This window comes from Bos taurus, chromosome 18 (assembly GCF_002263795.3).
Source record: "Bos taurus isolate L1 Dominette 01449 registration number 42190680 breed Hereford chromosome 18, ARS-UCD2.0, whole genome shotgun sequence".
NCBI lineage: Eukaryota > Metazoa > Chordata > Mammalia > Artiodactyla > Bovidae > Bos > Bos taurus.
The window spans coordinates 10513894-10532039 of NC_037345.1; the positions used below are offsets into that span (position 1 = coordinate 10513894).

At 46.6% G+C, this 18146-nt stretch overlaps 1 protein-coding gene across 2 annotated transcripts in view; it reads left to right on the top strand.

Moving 5' to 3' along the window:
• The first annotated feature begins 6416 nt into the window (after nucleotides 1–6416).
• Nucleotides 6417–18146, top strand: part of WFDC1 (WAP four-disulfide core domain 1) — a 63417-nt gene continuing 51687 nt past the window's right edge. The window contains exon 1 of one of the 2 annotated variants that reach the window (XM_059877385.1): nucleotides 6417–6571. The gene's annotated coding sequence lies outside the window, so the exon portion shown is untranslated. Of the gene's footprint in view, nucleotides 6572–6648; nucleotides 6981–18146 lie in introns of those variants that run through there. The other variant, XM_059877383.1, reaches the window with a different exon arrangement.

Below are 18146 nucleotides of genomic sequence, written 5' to 3' on the forward strand. Positions count from 1 at the left end.
TTAATACTGTGGCCCCACAAGGCCCAGTCCCCACACTCGGCCCACTCTGAGACCCCGGGGTGCCTGTTAGTGATGGAGATGCTCCTCCCCCTTCCTCTGACCCTCTCCATCCCAGTCCTTTTAGACCCCACGGCTGCTCCAGAGCCTCTCAGACCAGATTCCAAAATCATCTTTCCAGCTTCTGCTGGCTTTTCCCCCTCCTCTCTCTCTCTCTGTCTCCCCACCTCCCCCAGCTCATCACTACTTGTCTTGATTTAACATCTCTGGCCAAATCTTCCCCAACCTGTTCCCCTACCTCTCAGTTCTCTTTGGATCTGAAGTGCATGTGTTCCAGTCAAGAATTGACCACTTCTGGGACTTTCCTGGTGGTCCAGTGGTTAAGAGCCCCTGCTTTCAGTGCAGGGGGTGTGGATTCGATCCTTGGTCGGGGAACTAAGATCCCATATGCCGTGTGGTGTGGCCAATTTTTTTTTTTAATTAAGAAAAAGAAAAAAAATAATAATAAAAAAAAAGAAAAGAAAAAGAATTTACCACTAACCTGCTGGGTGACCATCAGCAAGTTTCTTAACCTCTCTGGGCCTCAATTCCCTCACCTGTGAAATAAAGATGACAGCACCAACTTATTGGTTTGTTATGAGTACTGGACAAGTCAGTTTATGTTTACAAGGCAGAGCACGAAGAAGAAGAGTGTCTGGGACCAAGCAACTCCATTTAAGTGCTTGCTGTTATTATGATTATTACCTTAACAAGTCACCTGCAAGAAACCCCAAAAGGGCAGAAAGAGCCTGAGCTCTCAAGGCCAGCCTGTGGCAGGCCAGTGCTCTTGCCACAGCCCCAGTGCCGTCTCTCAACACTGTCTCTTTGTTCAGGCCATAGGGCCTTTGCCTTTAGCCTGGTGTCCTGGCCCAGGGCATTCACTGAGTCTTTCCACAGGACTTGGTAAAGTCCTGATCCCCATTTAACTTAAAGCCACTGCCTTCCTACCCACAGTATTCCCCCTTGTGCATACTTGACCTCAGCTACCCAGGAAACGTAGCCCAGCCCCCATCCCATCCCTTTCCAACCTCCGGGAATCTGGGATACAGGACAGCCTATGCCAGCGCATCCTTGCTGTCTTCTGAAAGACTGCCACCTGCCATATTTTTGTGAAGAAGGGATGGCCCGTGACCATGCATGAGTCTCCTAGGGCTGCTATAAGAAAACACACAGACGTAGTAGCTTAAAAGAATGCAACTGTGTTATCTTGTAGCTCTGGAAGCCAGAAGTGCCAAAGGGATGTTAGGGGCTAACATCAACACATTATCAGGGCTGCGTTCCTGCTGGAGTTTCTAGGGGAGAATCTGTTTCCAGTCCCGGGGGGAGCCCACATTCCTTGGCTGGTGGCTGCATTACTCTGACCTCTGCTTCTGACCCCTTCCCTGAGCCCCCTGCCTCCCTCTTATAAGGACCCTCATGATTACCTCAAGCCTGCTGGATAATCCAGGATAATCTTCGGATTTTCAGATCCTTAACTCAATCATATCTACAAAGTTCCTCTTGCCAAGTCTGTAACATATTTGCAGGTCCCAGGGATTAAGATGTAGATATCTTTAAGCCCAGCAAGACCCATTTTGGACTTCTGACCTCCAGCACTGTGACATAATGTGTGCCGTTTCAAGCTGCCAATTTTGTGGCATTTATTACAGGAGCAACAGCAAACTAATACAAACCCTAACTGGGGGAGGGGCAGGCAGGCAACAAACCAGGCATCAGAGATACTCACAATTTGTTGAGGGAAAGGTCCTTTCTTGTCCACACAGCCAGGCCTGCCAGTACCTGCTTCCAGAAGTTAAGATCCATCCATCCATGTAACATATGCTTACTGAGATCTACTCTGCCACAGTGGTTGCTCAGTTGCTGTGTGATTTTGGGCAAATCATTTTCCCTCTCTGTGCCTCGGGAAAGATTGGGTAATGATAGTCCTTACCTCATAGGGTGATTATGAGGTGTGAATAAGTAAATGCATGGGAAGTGCTGACTTCAGATCCTGACATACAGTAAGTACTCAATGAGAAATTATTTCTATCATCTCCATTATCTATAATTACAGGAGCTCAAGTCTCCTGATAACAGAGCGTGAGAAGAGCAGATCCCAGGGTGTTGTGAGTGAGCAGAGGAGGCAAATAAACGGTGGTGGGCTGTTAAGTGGTAATAACTGACTTTCTGGTGGGGGTGGGGGGAAATGCTGGTTGGTAGCATTTGCCTATTACTGTGGTGTCAATACTCCTATCATGAGACTTCATGCTGACAACAGAACATCTTGGCTCTTCTAAGCCTGTGCCGCTTTGCTCGGTGCATCACAGCACACACAGCTCACCAGGTGGCCAGGGACACGCTCCCCAAGCAGGACCCCCTGTTAAGCCTTGATGGGCAGGTGGCGAGTTTATGATGCAAGAGAGCAGACAGGCAGGTGGGAATGAAAAATTATGGGATTCTCTACCTTGCCGAGGGCTACAGACTTTTCGCTGGCCTGGGGGAGCCACTGGTGATGAAAGCTGCAGTTCTCCACACTGGAATGTTCTAGCATCACTCTGATGAGGTTGTAAAGACTCCAATGACTGGACCACATCAGTGAAATCAGAACTTCCAGGGTTTATATGCATTTTTCAGAGCCCGCAGTAGCTCACTCAGATGCTTCTGGAGGCAGTGTAAACTGACTCTTTTGTTTTTGTCTTTTGTTTCATTTCGGTTTTGACTGGCTTGCTGGATATTAGTTCCCTGACCAGGGATTGAACTCATACCGCCCGTCAGTGAAAGGGTGGAGTTCTAACCACTGGATCACCAGGGAATTCCCCTCATATGACCCTTTCAAAGGGCAAGTTGGGACTATTGACCAAAATAAGAAATTTGAATGCCCTCTGGCCCCCAGTCATATGTCTAAGAATTTATTCTGTACATATGCTTGTATATGTCTGCAAAGATCGTATAAAGATATTCATCACAGCATAGTCTGTGATTGCAGCAGATTGGAAATGACTGAAATATTCCTCATTAGGGGGTTGGTTAATAAATGGTGGTCATAAAGGCAAGAAAAAACTCCATCTGTTAGAAAGAAGCAGAATTTATACGTACTGACATGAAAGGGCCAGAAAGACAGGTAAAGTGCAGAGTGCAGGTCATTTTCAAAGCACTAGTTTGTTTGAGGTAGACAAGAAGGGTGTGTGTGTGTGTGTGTGTGTGTGTGTGTGTGTGTGTGTTGAATAGAAAATGGGTAAAACTTAGAAATTGGGGTTGCCTCTGGGACAGATTGAGGGCAGGAGGAGAAGGGGGCGACAGAGGATGAGATGGTTGGATGGCATCACCGACTCAATGGACATGAGTTTGAGCAAACTGGGGGAGATAGTGAAGGACAGAGGAGCCTGGCATGCTGCAGTCCATGGGGTGGCACAGAGTCAGACGTGACTGAGTGACTGAACAACAACCGAGGAGGGAACCCCAGGGTTTGGGGAAGGGGTGAAATAGAGGGGAAATTTCCTTTTCTCTATATCATTTTGTACTGTTTGATTTTTAAAAACCATGGATGTGTATTGATTCAAAAAAACTTCTTCTTAAAATTAAAGTAATAGGCATCTTGGTGCCAGCGGAAGGAGGAGCCATCTGAAAAGAAGGAGATCATTTATCAGCACCCCCAACCCCCACCAATGGAGTGACCAGATCAAGGTCTTTATGCCCCTGGGGTCATTCAGCATGACCTCATTGGGGAAACTGAGGCAACCAAGTAATCTTTATTAAGGACTTGAAGTAAAAGCACACTCTGATCATATCCCACATTCTGAGAGTCCCAAAGTCAAGGTGCCTCCAGAAGCCAAGAGGGGTGACATGAGGCAGGTTGGGTGGGGATTGTGGGGGAACCAAAACATCAGTCACAGACGTGGAATGTGGGTCCCATATTGTGGGATCTTTACACTTGGAAGGGAGAGCTGTAACCCTGATTTTTATGCTAACTCTCTCACGTTCTGAATGTTGCCAACTCATGAGAAATTTATAAAGTGCCAGCAGATATGTGGATATCTGCTGACCCGGCAATTCCGCTCCTAGGTGTATGCCCATGAGGACCGTGCACATATGCTCACCAGAAGGCATGGGTTAGGAGGCTTGTCACAGCGCTGCTGTAACAGCAGCAAATTGCAACCCCCACTAACAGGAGAGTGTGTGAACAAACCATGTGTGTTCCCACAGTGAAATACCACAGGGCAACAAGGATGCACACATCACAACCATCTGCAACAACACGGAAGAGTCTCACAGCCATTATGCTGAGTGAATGGAGCCAGACACAAATGAGCAGATACAGTGAGACTCAACAGCAGGCAAGACTAACCCATGGTAATAAAAGTCTGGAAAATGATTGCCTCTGGGGTGCATAGCGGGTTCTGGGGGCTGATTACAGTGCGTTAAACCCATGCCAAGTAATGTGTGTACTTTAGTATGCATGTTGTGTTTAATTTTTATCAGTTTTAAAAAAAAAAAACCATGGAGGGCCAAATAAGACATGTCAGTGGGCTGGATTCAACCTTGGTCTCCAGTCAGGACCAGACTGTCACAGCAAATGGCTTTGGAGTGGCTAGGTTTTCAAAGCCACTCTAGCCACAGAACCTCTGTTTTTTTTGTCAGTCACCCCTGAACCCTGCAGTTAACGCCCAGCTCTGTCTCTTCTTCAACCAGCCTCCCTCCCCCATCCTCGTGGGATTCTGAGGAAAACTAGAGAAAATTCAGCAGGGAAGGCTTACCTTTTCCCTCCCACCTCCCTTTTACCTTTCTTTTTTGAAAGGAAGATGATTGGACTAATGACAGCTGCTTCAGCTTTCTGTTTTAAAACATGGCTCAAGATGTAATTATCCCCAGAGAAAGATGCAAGCTCTTCTGGAAAGCGAGTCTGCCCTCAGGCAGTTTGCTGAAGTTGTGGGGACAGTTTCTGCTACAAAGCAAGCACATGCCATTGCTTCTGAATGCCAGGCAGCTGAGTCCTTTCACTTGGAGGGGGAATCGCTCCCCCTCCCCTCAAGGAGACAAGATGTTTTATATATTTTGATTGGGAGATTACAGAACAGAACACGTGCTAGGGTCTCAGCTCCCCCCACCCTCCAGGTGCTTGTAACTTTTTATTATGACATTTTAAAAACAAGCAGAAAAATTGCTAGACCGGTACAATGAACATCTCTATTCCCTGCCTAGGCTCATAACTGCTAGTATTTGGTCATATTGACTTTATATATGAATATATATATATTTTTTTCTGAAACACTGCAAAATGAACTACAGACACTGTGGCAATTCACGTTGAATTCTTCAACATAGACAGTCAGAAAAATAATTTTATACATAATCAAAAAACTCATCATCACACCAAACACAATTAGTAAGAATTAACAAAAATTCCCTAACATCAGCTGATAGTCTGTAATCAAATGTCCATCTCCAAAATGTCTTTTATAGTGTTTTTTCAGACCAACATCCAATGAAAGATCACATGGCATTGGTGGATTATGTTTCTTTACTGTTTCAATTTCCAACAGTGTTCTGTTCTCCCTGCTCCTTGCCCCAACCCCCCATGACACTTGTTTTTTAAAGTGATCAGTCCAGTTGTTGGTGTAAACTGTTTGCTTCTCTTTCTAGATTTACCGCATGGTTGCCAGGTGACCTTCTCCCCCTACTCTTTCTGGAAATTAGGTCTAAAGGATTGATAACATTTGGGTTAAACAGTTTGGGCAAAAATGCTTTATAGGTTAGTTCCAGATGCTTGGTGCACCACCAGGGACGATGCCAAGACGTGGGGTGAGTGGTCGGCACAGCTAGTCAGACGAGGCTAGAAAGGCAAACAGGAGTCAGAGAGAACACGGCTTTGAATGCTGGGTTGGCACTTGGATCTTAATCAAAAGGCCTTCCAGTTATTTAAAAAAAAAAAAAAAAATCAGAGAAGAATATGACCAGATCTGACCTGTGGTAGGATGCAAAGACCAGATGAAGAAAAAGATGAGGCAGGGACCCCAGTTAGGACACCATGGAAAGAGGGCAGGAGGCAGAGGGCAAGGACCCGAACAGAGTACGCGGGCAGATCTAGATGAGATTCAGGAGGAGGTTGGCAGGAGGTGCTTGGGGAGTGGAGGAGTGGGAGGAGGCTACAGTGACCCCGAAATTTCCCGTTGGGTGACGGAGCAGATGGTGGGGGAGGGGGCTGTAGCCCAGCTAGAAAGCGATGGAGAAGTTTAGGGGAGAGAGGATGTCAGCTGGAGCTTGCTAGTTAAGGGCGCCCAGGTGCAGGTGTTTGGGAATTTGGGTCCAGAGCCCTGTGAGTCTCGTCAGACGCCCCCCACCTCCCAGGAAGCTGAGTCTCGTCAGATGCCCCCCACCTCCCAGGAAGCGGAAGTGGCCCCTGGAATGGAGGACGGGAGGCAGGTGAGGGGTGATCCAGCAGGCCAGGCTGGCTTGAATTTCCTCTGGGTTCCAGGAGATGGGAGGGAAGACGCGGAGCAGCTAGGGAGCCTGGGAGGCCTGGGCCTTCGAGGGAAAGTTCCCGGATAAGAAGCCGGAAGTGAGTGGGGATTGGCCTTGAAGGGAGCGGAAGCGGGCTGGAACTGTGAACTCCCTGCCTGGTCACGGGGTCATGGCCAGATTTTCCTCCTGCCAAGAGAACCCCCGGGAGAGCCTGAGGACCACCCCCCGGCCCCCGAGGGCATTGTATGGGGACAGAGGCCCTTACGGAGTTCCCCGGGGATTCTGAACAACAAGCAGCCTGGCCGAGTCTGTGTGGCTTGGCCAACAAAAGGACCTCGGGGGTCGCCGCCCATCGTCAGGCCGCAGGTTACGTCCTGTAAAGGGGTGAAGGGGGGAGTCTTAGAGGGCCTCTCCTGCACCCCCAACCCCCCGGGAACATTGGAACTTGCATAGCTGCCCCTAAGACGCGTGCTCCAAAGCCTCCACAGAGAAAGATGCTGTTCCAGGTTTGTTCGGGGGTCACAGGCCAAGCGGGCTCTCTCTCCCACTCTGAAGTGAGAAGGGTCTCTGCTAGACGGGGTCGGGAGTTGCCTGTGAGGCCCCCCAACTTCTTGCTCCCCGTTGCACCCTTTATTTGACAGGCCAGCTCTCCACCCTCTGTGGTTGGGGAGCTCTGCCTGGTACCCACTGGGCTCTTGGGTACCTGGCAGGACAGCCAGGTAGCTATGCAGAGGGGAATGGGCTGGAGTTTTGGTCGGGTCCACAGCGCGTGGTGCGTTCTCCCCAGCGTCATGCTGCAGGGGTGAAAATGCCAATGGCAGGAGCTGAGAACTGGGAGCCCAGGAGGCCCCTGTTGGCAGTTGGGAGCCTCCAGGGTGGGCACAGGGAGGGAGAGAAGCAGGCCCACGGTCTGGTGGTCTGACCTTAGGAGGCCTCCTCTCCTGGAAACTCCAGCTTCTGAAGTGTGCCCAACCCTGCCCCACATCAAAGATATTCTTTGCTTTGTGCAAAACCATTATTGTGGTTTGGCAATATTTTGACAGGAAGGAGCTTGTTGATTTTAGGATGGGTCTGACTCCTTGGTGTGCTCTGTACGTGATTCAGATAGGCGTCTTCAAAATGGACAAGAAAGACTCAGGTTGGTTGGTTTGTTTTGGCTTTTTACTTTATTCATTTTTTAAAAAAATGGATAATTGCTTTACAGTCTTCTGTTGGTTTCTGCTGTACAGTGACGTGAATCAGCTGTAAGTATACATATATCCCCTCCTTCTCCAGCCTCCCCTCCCACCTTCCCTCCACTCCACCCTGACAGACTGGGGTTGATGTGCTGAAATATTTTGGGTGTGACTGGTCAGTGAGCAGATACAAATGTTAAGCATCAAAATCTATATTCATAGCAATTGTCTTTTCCTCATGATTTGGAGGCTTTGTTTTCACAACTGTGGATGTTTTAGTTGGTGTATGAGAACCTTGAGGGTCCAGGAGCCTTGGGGGCCAGAAGGTTCTAGTTGAACAGGGGAGTTGGGGGAGAACTTGGGGCCTAGGAGAAGGACTGGGAGCCCAAGGTCTCTGGGAGGACAGTGGCAGAGGGAAGGCAAAAACTCACGTCCAAGTTCAGGATGTCAGGATAGGAGCAGTTTTAGAGGAGGGAGTCCCAGTGTTCCAAGGACAAATGGCGATGTGAGGTCATGGTGGCAAGGTGCTCCCAGGACTCTCAGTAGGAAGATGACGAAAAGCTTGAGAGACAGGCAGATGGATGCCTCTGAGTCCTTTCAATATCACACCACAGCCTCGACCAACAGGCCAGCCCGGGAGTTATTTATATTTAATTCTCTAAGGAACCTTGCCTTTGTTCGACTTTCTTATTACTATTCATTAGGGTCCAGATTCTGAAGTGAACATTCTAACCGGCAAATTTGTGTCTGGTAGAGATGAATATGATTTCTCTCTGCTAGCAAAGAAACCCACGAGGACGTGGTTGCCTTGCCCTGCAGAAGGCTCACTGGTTTTGTTTCTCACCCAGCAATCTTATCTCGATGCTCTTAGGTACCTGTAAACACTAGGTCCTCAGGTACTACATGGATGTGCTTCACAGTCCCCTTGTTAATGAACACAATAGGTTTTCTATACGTGTTCATTCTATATTGCTACAAAAGCCTTTTTAAAAAACTTATCGAAAGTTATGTTTTGATGCCCTTTCCTAGCCAAACTTGCCTGCCAGAGCCCCAGGCATGGTAGGCCCAGGGAGCTGTTGGGACCTTTAGGGAATTTTTGGTTTTGTGCTGCCTTGATGCAAGCGGAGTAGCCCAGAACTCAGCTCAAAGTTTGTTTAGGTTGATCTGTATTTCCAGTTACCAAATTTTGTTCCAGGACTCCATTGCCATGAAACAAACCATCTCAAACTTAGTGTCATAAGATAATGAGCACTTAGTTTTTTTAGATTAATTCTTACTGGAGTGTAGTTGATTTACAACGTTGGGTTAGTTCAGGTGTACCGCAAAGTGAAACAGCTATTCATATACATATATCCGCTGTTTCTTAGATTCTTTTTCCATACAGATCATTACAGAATATTGGATAGAGTTCCTTATGCTCTACAGTAGGTTTTCTTTTTCCCCTCAGATGTTTACCTTTTTTTATGAAAAAACTTAAACCCATAAAAATTCCAATATGCAAACATAAGCAGTTGTATAATGAACCAGCATTTACCCATTACACATTAACAATTAACAACTATAATATACGGTAGCTTCTAATTACTTATCTATTTTATATGTAGTAGTGTGTATATGTCAGTCCTGGTCCCCCAATTTATTTGTCCCCCAACCCCCAAGAACACTTTATTATGCATAGGAATGAATCATGGATTCTGTGGGTCAGGAATTTGGATGCAGGACTATTGTAGGATTAGATAAGACAATACATGTATCCAGCATAAAATAAGCAGTCAAGGTTCAAAAGTATTCTTAGTGGTATTATTGCTAGTAACTTTATAAAAAAGATAACTGATCAAAGGTTATGCAGTTGTACAAAAAAGGCAAATTATAGAATCACAGAGAAAGTTTAAAAAAGAAAATAACTGGGTCTTGATTGCTTCTGATGTCCTCACAACAGCATCTTATGTTTAAGTGTGTGTGTGTGTTATCGCTAGGGAAAAAATCTCATAATTTGCTCTCATGCCTTTTAAGAGCTGTTTGCTCCAGACATATTCTGCCTTCCTGGAGATTTTGAAAATCTAGGGCAGTGATTTTCCTTAGAGGGGAGTGAGAAGGTCACTAGAAAACTGTGCTGTCCCGGGGATCTTCAATATTCTAGAACAAGCACTCAGTTGGGCAAGGTTGAGAAGCTAAAAGCAATAAAATAATTGACCTGATTAAAAAAAAAACAAAACACTGCAGAAGCATTGTTCTCTGCTGGAACACAAAAACATTTGTTATCCTAAAAAGAAATGTTTCTTTGGAGAAGGAAATGGCAACCCACTCCAGTGTTCTTGCCTGGAGAATCCCAGGGACGGGGGAGCCTGGTGGGCTGCCGTCTATGGAGTCGCACAGAGTCGGACACGACTGAAGCGACTTAGCAGCAGCAGCAGCAGTGCCCCAACCAGGGAGGGGTGGAACTCAGGCCCCTGAAGTGGAAGTTCAGAATCCTAACCACTGGACTACCAGGGAATTCCCTCATTTGTTTAACATTTTACACTTGAGAAGCAGCAATGGTGAGATGTATACTGCACAGCTGTGTGGGCCCTGACATAGGCTGACAGGATAAGGAGGAGGACCTGTGGAAGTTCCCCAGCTATCCCTCCCAACCCAACCTAAGGAGATAATCTTGCCATTGCAGAGGGCCTCCCTCCACCCTAGTGAGAGCCATTCTGTTGCATCCAGATTCCTCTGACCACAGTGGATACTCAAGATTGGGCTTTACAGTCAGCCCCCAGTTTGAACATAGCAAGGACAGGCATAATCTCCCGTGACCCCTACTAGATTGCATCTCTTGCTGTACCAGGCCTCTGAAATTTTTCAGTGGTTCCTTTTTTTTTTTTTTTTTTGCCTTACCGTAGAACCAGATGGAGCTGAATGGGAGTGGACAGGGGTAGGGGTAGTGAGGATTGAGGTGTGGTCCTGACTTGGGAACTTGCCCGGCCTCTTGCTTCATTTCACTGGGACAGAGTATTTGACAGCTGCTGGGGGTGAGGATGGCAGTGGGGCCCCCAATACCAAGACCCTCCAATGGCTGTTGTTATAAAGCCACACTGGTGTATTGGCTACACCTCTCCCTGGAATGTTTCAGGGCTGGTTGACCCTGAGGGGGAGGCATTACCTTTGTAGAAAAAGTTGCAGAAACGTCATAGAGCAAGGCAGGTAGAAATGGTCAATTGCTAGAGCAAGTCTGGTTGGGCAGACAGCGCTGCGGAGCGGGGTGATGGTCCACTTATCCAGTCAACGTGACACACAGACCCCCCGGCAGTCTGGGTCTCGGGAGCAGGGCTGGCCTGGGTCTGATGTGCTAAGATTGTGTCTTGCTCTGTCGCAGAGGGTAAAGTTGGGTTGGAGCTGGAAGTTTGTCAGTTTTGTTCCCGGCATAAGGACTGGCATGGAATGGCCGTACAATGGCATTGGTTGGATGGATAAACAGAGGAATTAAGTGGAGTTGGAGACATTTCCTGACCCCTGAGCTCCTGGGCGTGTGCTTGGGAGCCATGTGCCTGCATGCTTCATCATGTCCAACTCTTTGCAGCTCCATGGACTGCAACCTCCTCTGCAACAGCCAAGCTCCTCTGTGCATTGGAATTTTCCAGGCAAGAGTGCTGGAATGGGTTGCCATTTCCTACTCCCAGAGATCTTTTTGACCCAGGGATCAAAGCCACGTCTCCTACATTGGCAGGCAGATTCCTTATCACTGAGCCACCTGGGAGCCATGACCGGAATCCAAAGAAAAGGACACATTTTGGTCATTTTTCTGCACTCCATGTAGGGTTTACCTGGCTGACAATAAGAGTATTTATTAAGACCCACCATCTCTTCCCTAGAAATGCGGTGCTGGCATTGCCGAAAATAATATTTATTTTATTTCAAAAAATTTTCCATGTTTTCTAAATTTTCTAGAATGAGCATGTGTTGTTTTCACATACTCCTACAAAATTTACGACTGTGTACAAGGAAGCCAAGTGCACATTCTCCTCTTAACAAAGAATCACTGTTCTTACTTTCTTGTGACTATTTCTGGATCCTTTCCGACACATTTTTCATCATATGCTAGAAGGCTTGTTGCACACTCTTTTGTGACTTCAGTTAGCCCCAACAGCAGCTTCGAGATGAGGGCTTTTCATACTGTCTTTTTACAAATATGGCAGCAGAAGCTCAGAGAGGTTAAGCAACTTGTCTGAGGCCACACAGCAGTCAGGGGCTTGAGGGTCTGACATCAGAGTCCATGCCCTTAAGCACCCTTCTATACTGTTTCATCCTTGGAAACATAATATAGCAAAATTAATTTGCAAGTGTATTTTTTGTGATTTAAAAGGGAGTTTTTTTTGTTTTTTTTTTTTTTAATGGGTAAAAGTAAGGATGACAGCTGACTGATAGGTGCAGAGGACCTGGTGACTTTTCCTGCAGACCTGGCCCAGGTGCGTTCAGAGTCCTAGCTCCAACAGTCCAGGGATGCCCAAGAGGCTAAAGGGCAGAGGAATGGCTCTGCCTTAAGTCTTGAACCCCGTGTCCTCTCTGTCTCCTGGAAGTCTTCCCAGAGGGTCAGCAACCACTTTGATACCATCAGGATCTATTCTCCAAGCCATGAGCATAGAATTTCATTTCTCTGTGGTAAGAATTTAATTGCTTTCAGTTGTACCATCTTACTCCAGCTGCAGGTGTTGAGAGCTTTGAAGATTAAAGTATGCAGAGATATTAATTATTTAAGGAAAAGCATTTGAACTTGAGACAGAATAAACGTAAATTTAAAAAGCAAGAGGTCCAAATTGTCGAATACTGCTGGCGCACACTTCCTGCTTGACAAAAATGTAGCTGACACGTTGCACGATGCTTTATAATTTACTAACTTTCACAGCGTAGTTAAGTCTTATGTGATTTGGGAGGTCTCGGATATGATTGCATCACTCCGTTCTCACGGATAAGGATGTCAAGACCCAGAGAGGCTGAGCACCTGGCCCAGGGTCACACAGCTTCATAGAAGACCAGAACAGGAATTTGACCCCAAGTTTAAAGTTTCTATGGTTTTTAGGTCCACTATTCCTTTGGGGCTGGTTCAGTACAAAAATATATTCATTCCAATAGAAAGCATTCAGTGAGCCTCTTTTTGAATCTAGCTTTTTCTATGCGTGATGCATTGATATGAGGTTGAGAAACAACCATTTGCAGATGTATTTAGAAATAAAAATAATCCCATGGTGTCACTGGGGATGCTTAAGTGACCAGAAATTACGCAGAAGACTTGCTATTGCCTTGGGTGGAACGTAGACTCTTAGTTATGGAATCGGTCGATGGTGACAGCACCATAATGAGGCCACTGAATGAGTACCCAGCAGCCTGATTCCAATCCTTGTGTATGTGGGGAAGCCAGATTTCCATTTGCACTTAAAATCATCAAGCCCCATTGTCTTCCCAGCTCAAAGTTATTAAACGCCTGGGGTTGATGTAATTTTTAGAGAATGTGATGGTAACTGTTGCTTAATGGGGTAAAATTTGTGGTTGTGGTTAAGCATTAAGCATTGGGTAATTGGACAGGCCCAAGCAGAAACCCCAGCTCGGCCTCCTCCCAGCATCACTCAGGTGGAAGGCGTCACTTCCCGAGCTAAGGCTCTGTCCCCTTGTCGCCTCAATGGGATAAGGGTAGTGTCCCCAACATAGCAGTGTCGTGCATGGAGGCTTGCCAGGTGCCTCCTGGGTTCATGGCAAGCAGTCAGTAAACATTGCCAAGGGTAGTGGCCTTGTGGGTGTGTGCATGTACATGCATGTCTTTTAAAGCCCTGAGAATGGCTAGAAATGGGATCTGAGGGACCTGACTTCTCATTTCCATGTAGTGCACTGATGATTCTAAAATCTGGGCAAGTTGTTTACCTTCTTTGTGCTTCCCCGTCTATGAAATGGACTTAACCTAGATTATCTGTACATTTCCTGTCTATGTAAGATATTCTTAGAGTCTGTACTCCTTGTGCCAGTTTATACAGATGATAAAGCCTTGCTGGTGGAGAAAGAGCTGGTCACCAGCATGGATTGGCTGGAAGGGAATGGGAGGCGTGTTGGGGACTGTGGCGAACTTGGGCAGCTGAGTCCCGTTCAAAGGGGTCACCACCACTCAGAAACAGCTGCCTGCTGCCGCATGGGAGGATGGACTCCACATAGCCAGACTTCCTTGTTTATTCACAACTGGCCAGAACATAGAATTTTAACACAAAACTTCTGTAATTTTTGAATGCTGACAGCTAATTAAAAAAAAAAGTCAATACCTGACATCCCAAAGAAAACTGTCTGAATGTCCAATTCAGACTTGGCCCATGTTAGTGGCCTGTGGACCAGCCGCATCTCCAGGCCAGCACAATTCCCAGGCAAGATCACTCTGAGGACCGGGTGATCTTTTCTTTTAGTGTTTTCTTTTAATATGAAGACCCAGATGATAGTCTTGCTGACACCAAGAAGGAGATGGAAAAGGTCCCTGTTCTTGAAATGGTTCACCTGTTTTTAGCTCTCTGGGCTCAATGTGGTTGATTACATCACCCTGCAGGGCTGCTCTTCTGGAAAAGGGCTTCAGGGGAGCCCCCTAAGTCTTCCTCAACCCCTCGATTTGCACCATTTATGGTGGAGACTCAGACCTCCTTGCACCCACAGAGGGTCTCCCACCTCAGTCTGTTACCATACATTTTTTCATGGTACAGATGAACTTCAGAGTTCTTTGAAGTGTTTCTTTAAAAATTTTATATAAATACAAATATATATGTCAATTACATAGATAAAAAAATACATATCCTAAAGTTTACTATTTGAACCATTTTCAAGTGTTAAAGAATTTAAGAAGTGGTTTTAAAAAATTTTACGTTCTGTAAAATCAAGTATGTTCACATTATTGTGTGACCATCACCACCATCCATCTCCAGACTTTTTTCACTTGTGAAACTGAAACTCTGTCCCCATGAAATGGTACCTCCCACTCTGCCCTCCCCGAGCCACTGGCACCCACCATTGGACTTTCTGTCTCTATGAATTTGACTACCCTGAGTACCTCTTGTGAGTGGAATTGTATAGTGTTTGTCCTTTTGTATCTGGCTTCTTTCACTTAAAACATTGTCTTCAAGGTTCATCCACGCTGCAGCATGTGTCAGAATTTCCTTTTTAAAGGCTGCATGATATTCCATTGTATGTACGTATGTATGTATATGCCACATTTTGCTTATTCATTTGTCCATTGATGGACACTTAGGTTGGTCTTTTGGCTGTTGTGAACAGTGCCGCTACACACAGGGGTGTGTAAATATTAGTTCATTTTCAGTACTTTTGGATATATACCCAGATGTGGAATTGCTGGATGATGTAGTAATTCCGTGTTTAATTTTTTGAGAAACCTCCCTACTGTTTTCCAAAGCAGCTGCAACATTTTACATTATTTCCAGCAGTGCACAAGGGTTCCCATTTCTCCATATCCTCACCAACACTTGCTGTTTTCTGGTTTTTGACTTTTAAAATTTAATATTAGCCATGTTAATGGATGTAGTGGGCAGCTTTTTTTAAGAGCTCAAAATAAGGGGAAGAGGATAAAACATGAGGAGCCTGCAAGGTAGAAAGTCCTTAAGAAGAAGTGGTGTGAAGGGCTCCATCACGTGCAGCAGGTGCTCCAGAGCCACACTGTCCAGTAAACTCGAGCAGAAGCCCAGTGTCTCTATTGCATGTGCTCATGTCAAGCGCCTGGTTGCACATGTAGTGGCTGCCATCTTGGACAGTGCAGATCTAGAACATTCCATCATCACAAGTTCTGTTGACTGGCTCGTGCTGCTATGACATTCACAAAAAAGTGTGTACACAAATATATCTCATTTTGATGTTCAGGACTCCAGTCCTGGCCCTGGTTGGTGACTTGATCGAAGTTATGTAGCATCTGGGTAGCAGAATTGAAAAGGGAGTCCCTCCGATTCCTGCTCCAGTGTCCCCTGTTCCCTTCCACTTACCATAAAGTCATACAGTAGTACATGGAGGGCAGGTTTGGGTGGGGGGAGGAGAGGGAGTTGATGGTAAAGGATGCTGGCCCCACAGCATTTCCCAGGATTTTTTAGAGATGAGTAGGCTGTGCTTTTATTTTTGTATGTGTTCTGCTAATATTTCTTGTCTAGTGGTTTATTAAAAGTACTGGACCTAGCTCCTAGCATTATATCACCTTCATGGCCTGGTGGCTCTGACAGGCTTTGGCTTTAATCAGCTTCCTGACGGTAGTGAGCTCAGGAGATTCCATGACCTCGTGTAGCCAATTCTCTCCTCTTACACAGTAATATCATGTCAGCTGGGCACATGGCTATGCTCAATAAAGACTACATTTCCCAGCCTCTCTTGCAGCTAGCTATGGTCATGTGACCAAGTTCTGGCCAATGGGCTGTCAGTGGAAGGCCAACCTGGCAGCATCTGGGGATCTATTTTAAGAGCTGGCTGGCAGGCCTGTGCCCTCTGCTTCTCCCTTATCCCTTTTTCATACTGCTATCTGTAGCTGTCACTTTGGTTCCTGAGGACAAGGTTGAATGTTAGAGATGGAGGAGAGGAGCAGAGCCACCACATAGCCCTGAACTGCTGACGTTTGGCCTTTTATGTGAAAGTGAACCAAGCTGCTCTCTAGGTTAAGTCACGTTATTTTCAGCCACTGTTACTTGCAGGCAAAACCATTTCTAACTGATGAACTTGGTGATGACAGTGGCTGACTGTATGTCAGGCCCTCTCTGTAAACCATTAACCCTCAGAACAGCCTTAATAAAATGGGGATTCTCAGTGGGGATGACTTGCCACCACAGGGACATTACGCACTCTCTGGAGACATTTTTGATGGTCCTGACTGTGTTGGGGTGGGGTGCTACTGATATCCCTTGGGTCAAGGCCAAGGGTGCTGCCTGACATCCTACAGTACACAGAACAGTCCGCCCCACAAGAATGATCTGGTTCCACAGATCAGTAGTACTGAGGTTGTAATGCTTTGTTTTTTGTTTTGCTTTGTTACATATAAGAAAATTGAAGCCAAAGGGCATAAACCGCTTGCCTGTGGTGACACAACATGTAAGTGACAGAGTTGAGATTCAAAACCTGGCAGTCTCAGTGCAGAGGTGCGGCTTGGTGTGCACCATGGAGGGCAAGGCACGGATCCACTGAACACACCCCACCAACCACCCTGTATGGTCCCCCCTCATCTCCAGGAGCCCAGCAGCTCCTGGCTCTACCACTCACTGAAAGAGTGGCCCTGAGCTGGTCACCTCCCCTCTGGGCACCTCCGTTTCTTCTACTATATTGGTGGGGGATGGTAAAGCCCTCATGCCTGTTGCAAGTATTGGTGAGCCCAAGGCAACACCTCTGCAGCGGTACTCTGACCAATCAGAATGGGCTTGCCCAATATAGCACCTCCCCTGACCAATCAGAATGGACTTGAGTGTAAGTCCTAGAGGCTCCAGTTGTGCAGGACAAGCCCTTTAGTTGCCAGACTGTGGAGATTTCAAGGGGGCAGGGATTTTGGAGGCTGGAATGGAGGGCACTTGGGCATTGAAGGGGGGATACTGTTTGCTAATTGGTATGGAAAGAGTTCAAGACTTCAGCAACCCACATAGTTATTCTGTTACTGCCAGCCACATGTCAGCATGAGTAGGAGATGTAGAAATCACTCAGGTTGGGAGGGAACCCAGCCTCATTTGTAAGAATGAGTCTGAAGAGCTGGTCTCCTTTATTCTCCCAAGTTATTCCGCCCATCCTGGGTTTAAAGCAATCAAAGTACACCCACCATTCAGATGAAGGATTAAAGGTGAGAGGTGACTGCCCGATGAGCTCTGCCTAAGATCAGGAACTTCGCTTGTGATATAATTCGTTTCATTCCCACAGTTGTCCTGGGAAGCAGGAAAGGGGTGATGGTTATTATTTGCTCCCATTTTAAAGATGAGGAAACTGAGCCCCAGAGAACTTGGTACTGCTTCCAGGATTTTGTAGCTGGTAAGTGATTTCAGGAGTTTATTCATACAACCACTCAGTTGAAGGCAAGGAGTAGGATTTGGAGGCCCGTGGCCATCTCCAGTTTATGCAGAGGGGAACTTTTAACAGAAAGAAACGGGAACGATCTGGCCTCAAGTGCATTCGGGTTGCTGAGTTCGCTCAGTTGGCCTCAGCACCTAAGTTCACCAGGGCCTCAGACTGACGTATCCCGTTTCTGTTTCCTGCTGCCTTCCTCACCTTGACCCCTCGGACCCCCTTTGCACTCCCAGCGTGGCTCCCTGTCAGCACCAGCCCAGGGTCCTCCTGCCCCGTCCTTCACACTCCCTAGCACATTTGAGCCACCTCTGGATTAGGAAGGCGCTAATGATTTGATATCTTAGTCTGGGATTTAATTGACCTTTTAGCTAAGTTGGAAAAATTCCGTCTCTCAAATAGCTCTTTTATCTCCCGGCCCCTGCCACCACTTTAATTATACTAAGTCCTCATCAGATGCCTCAAATG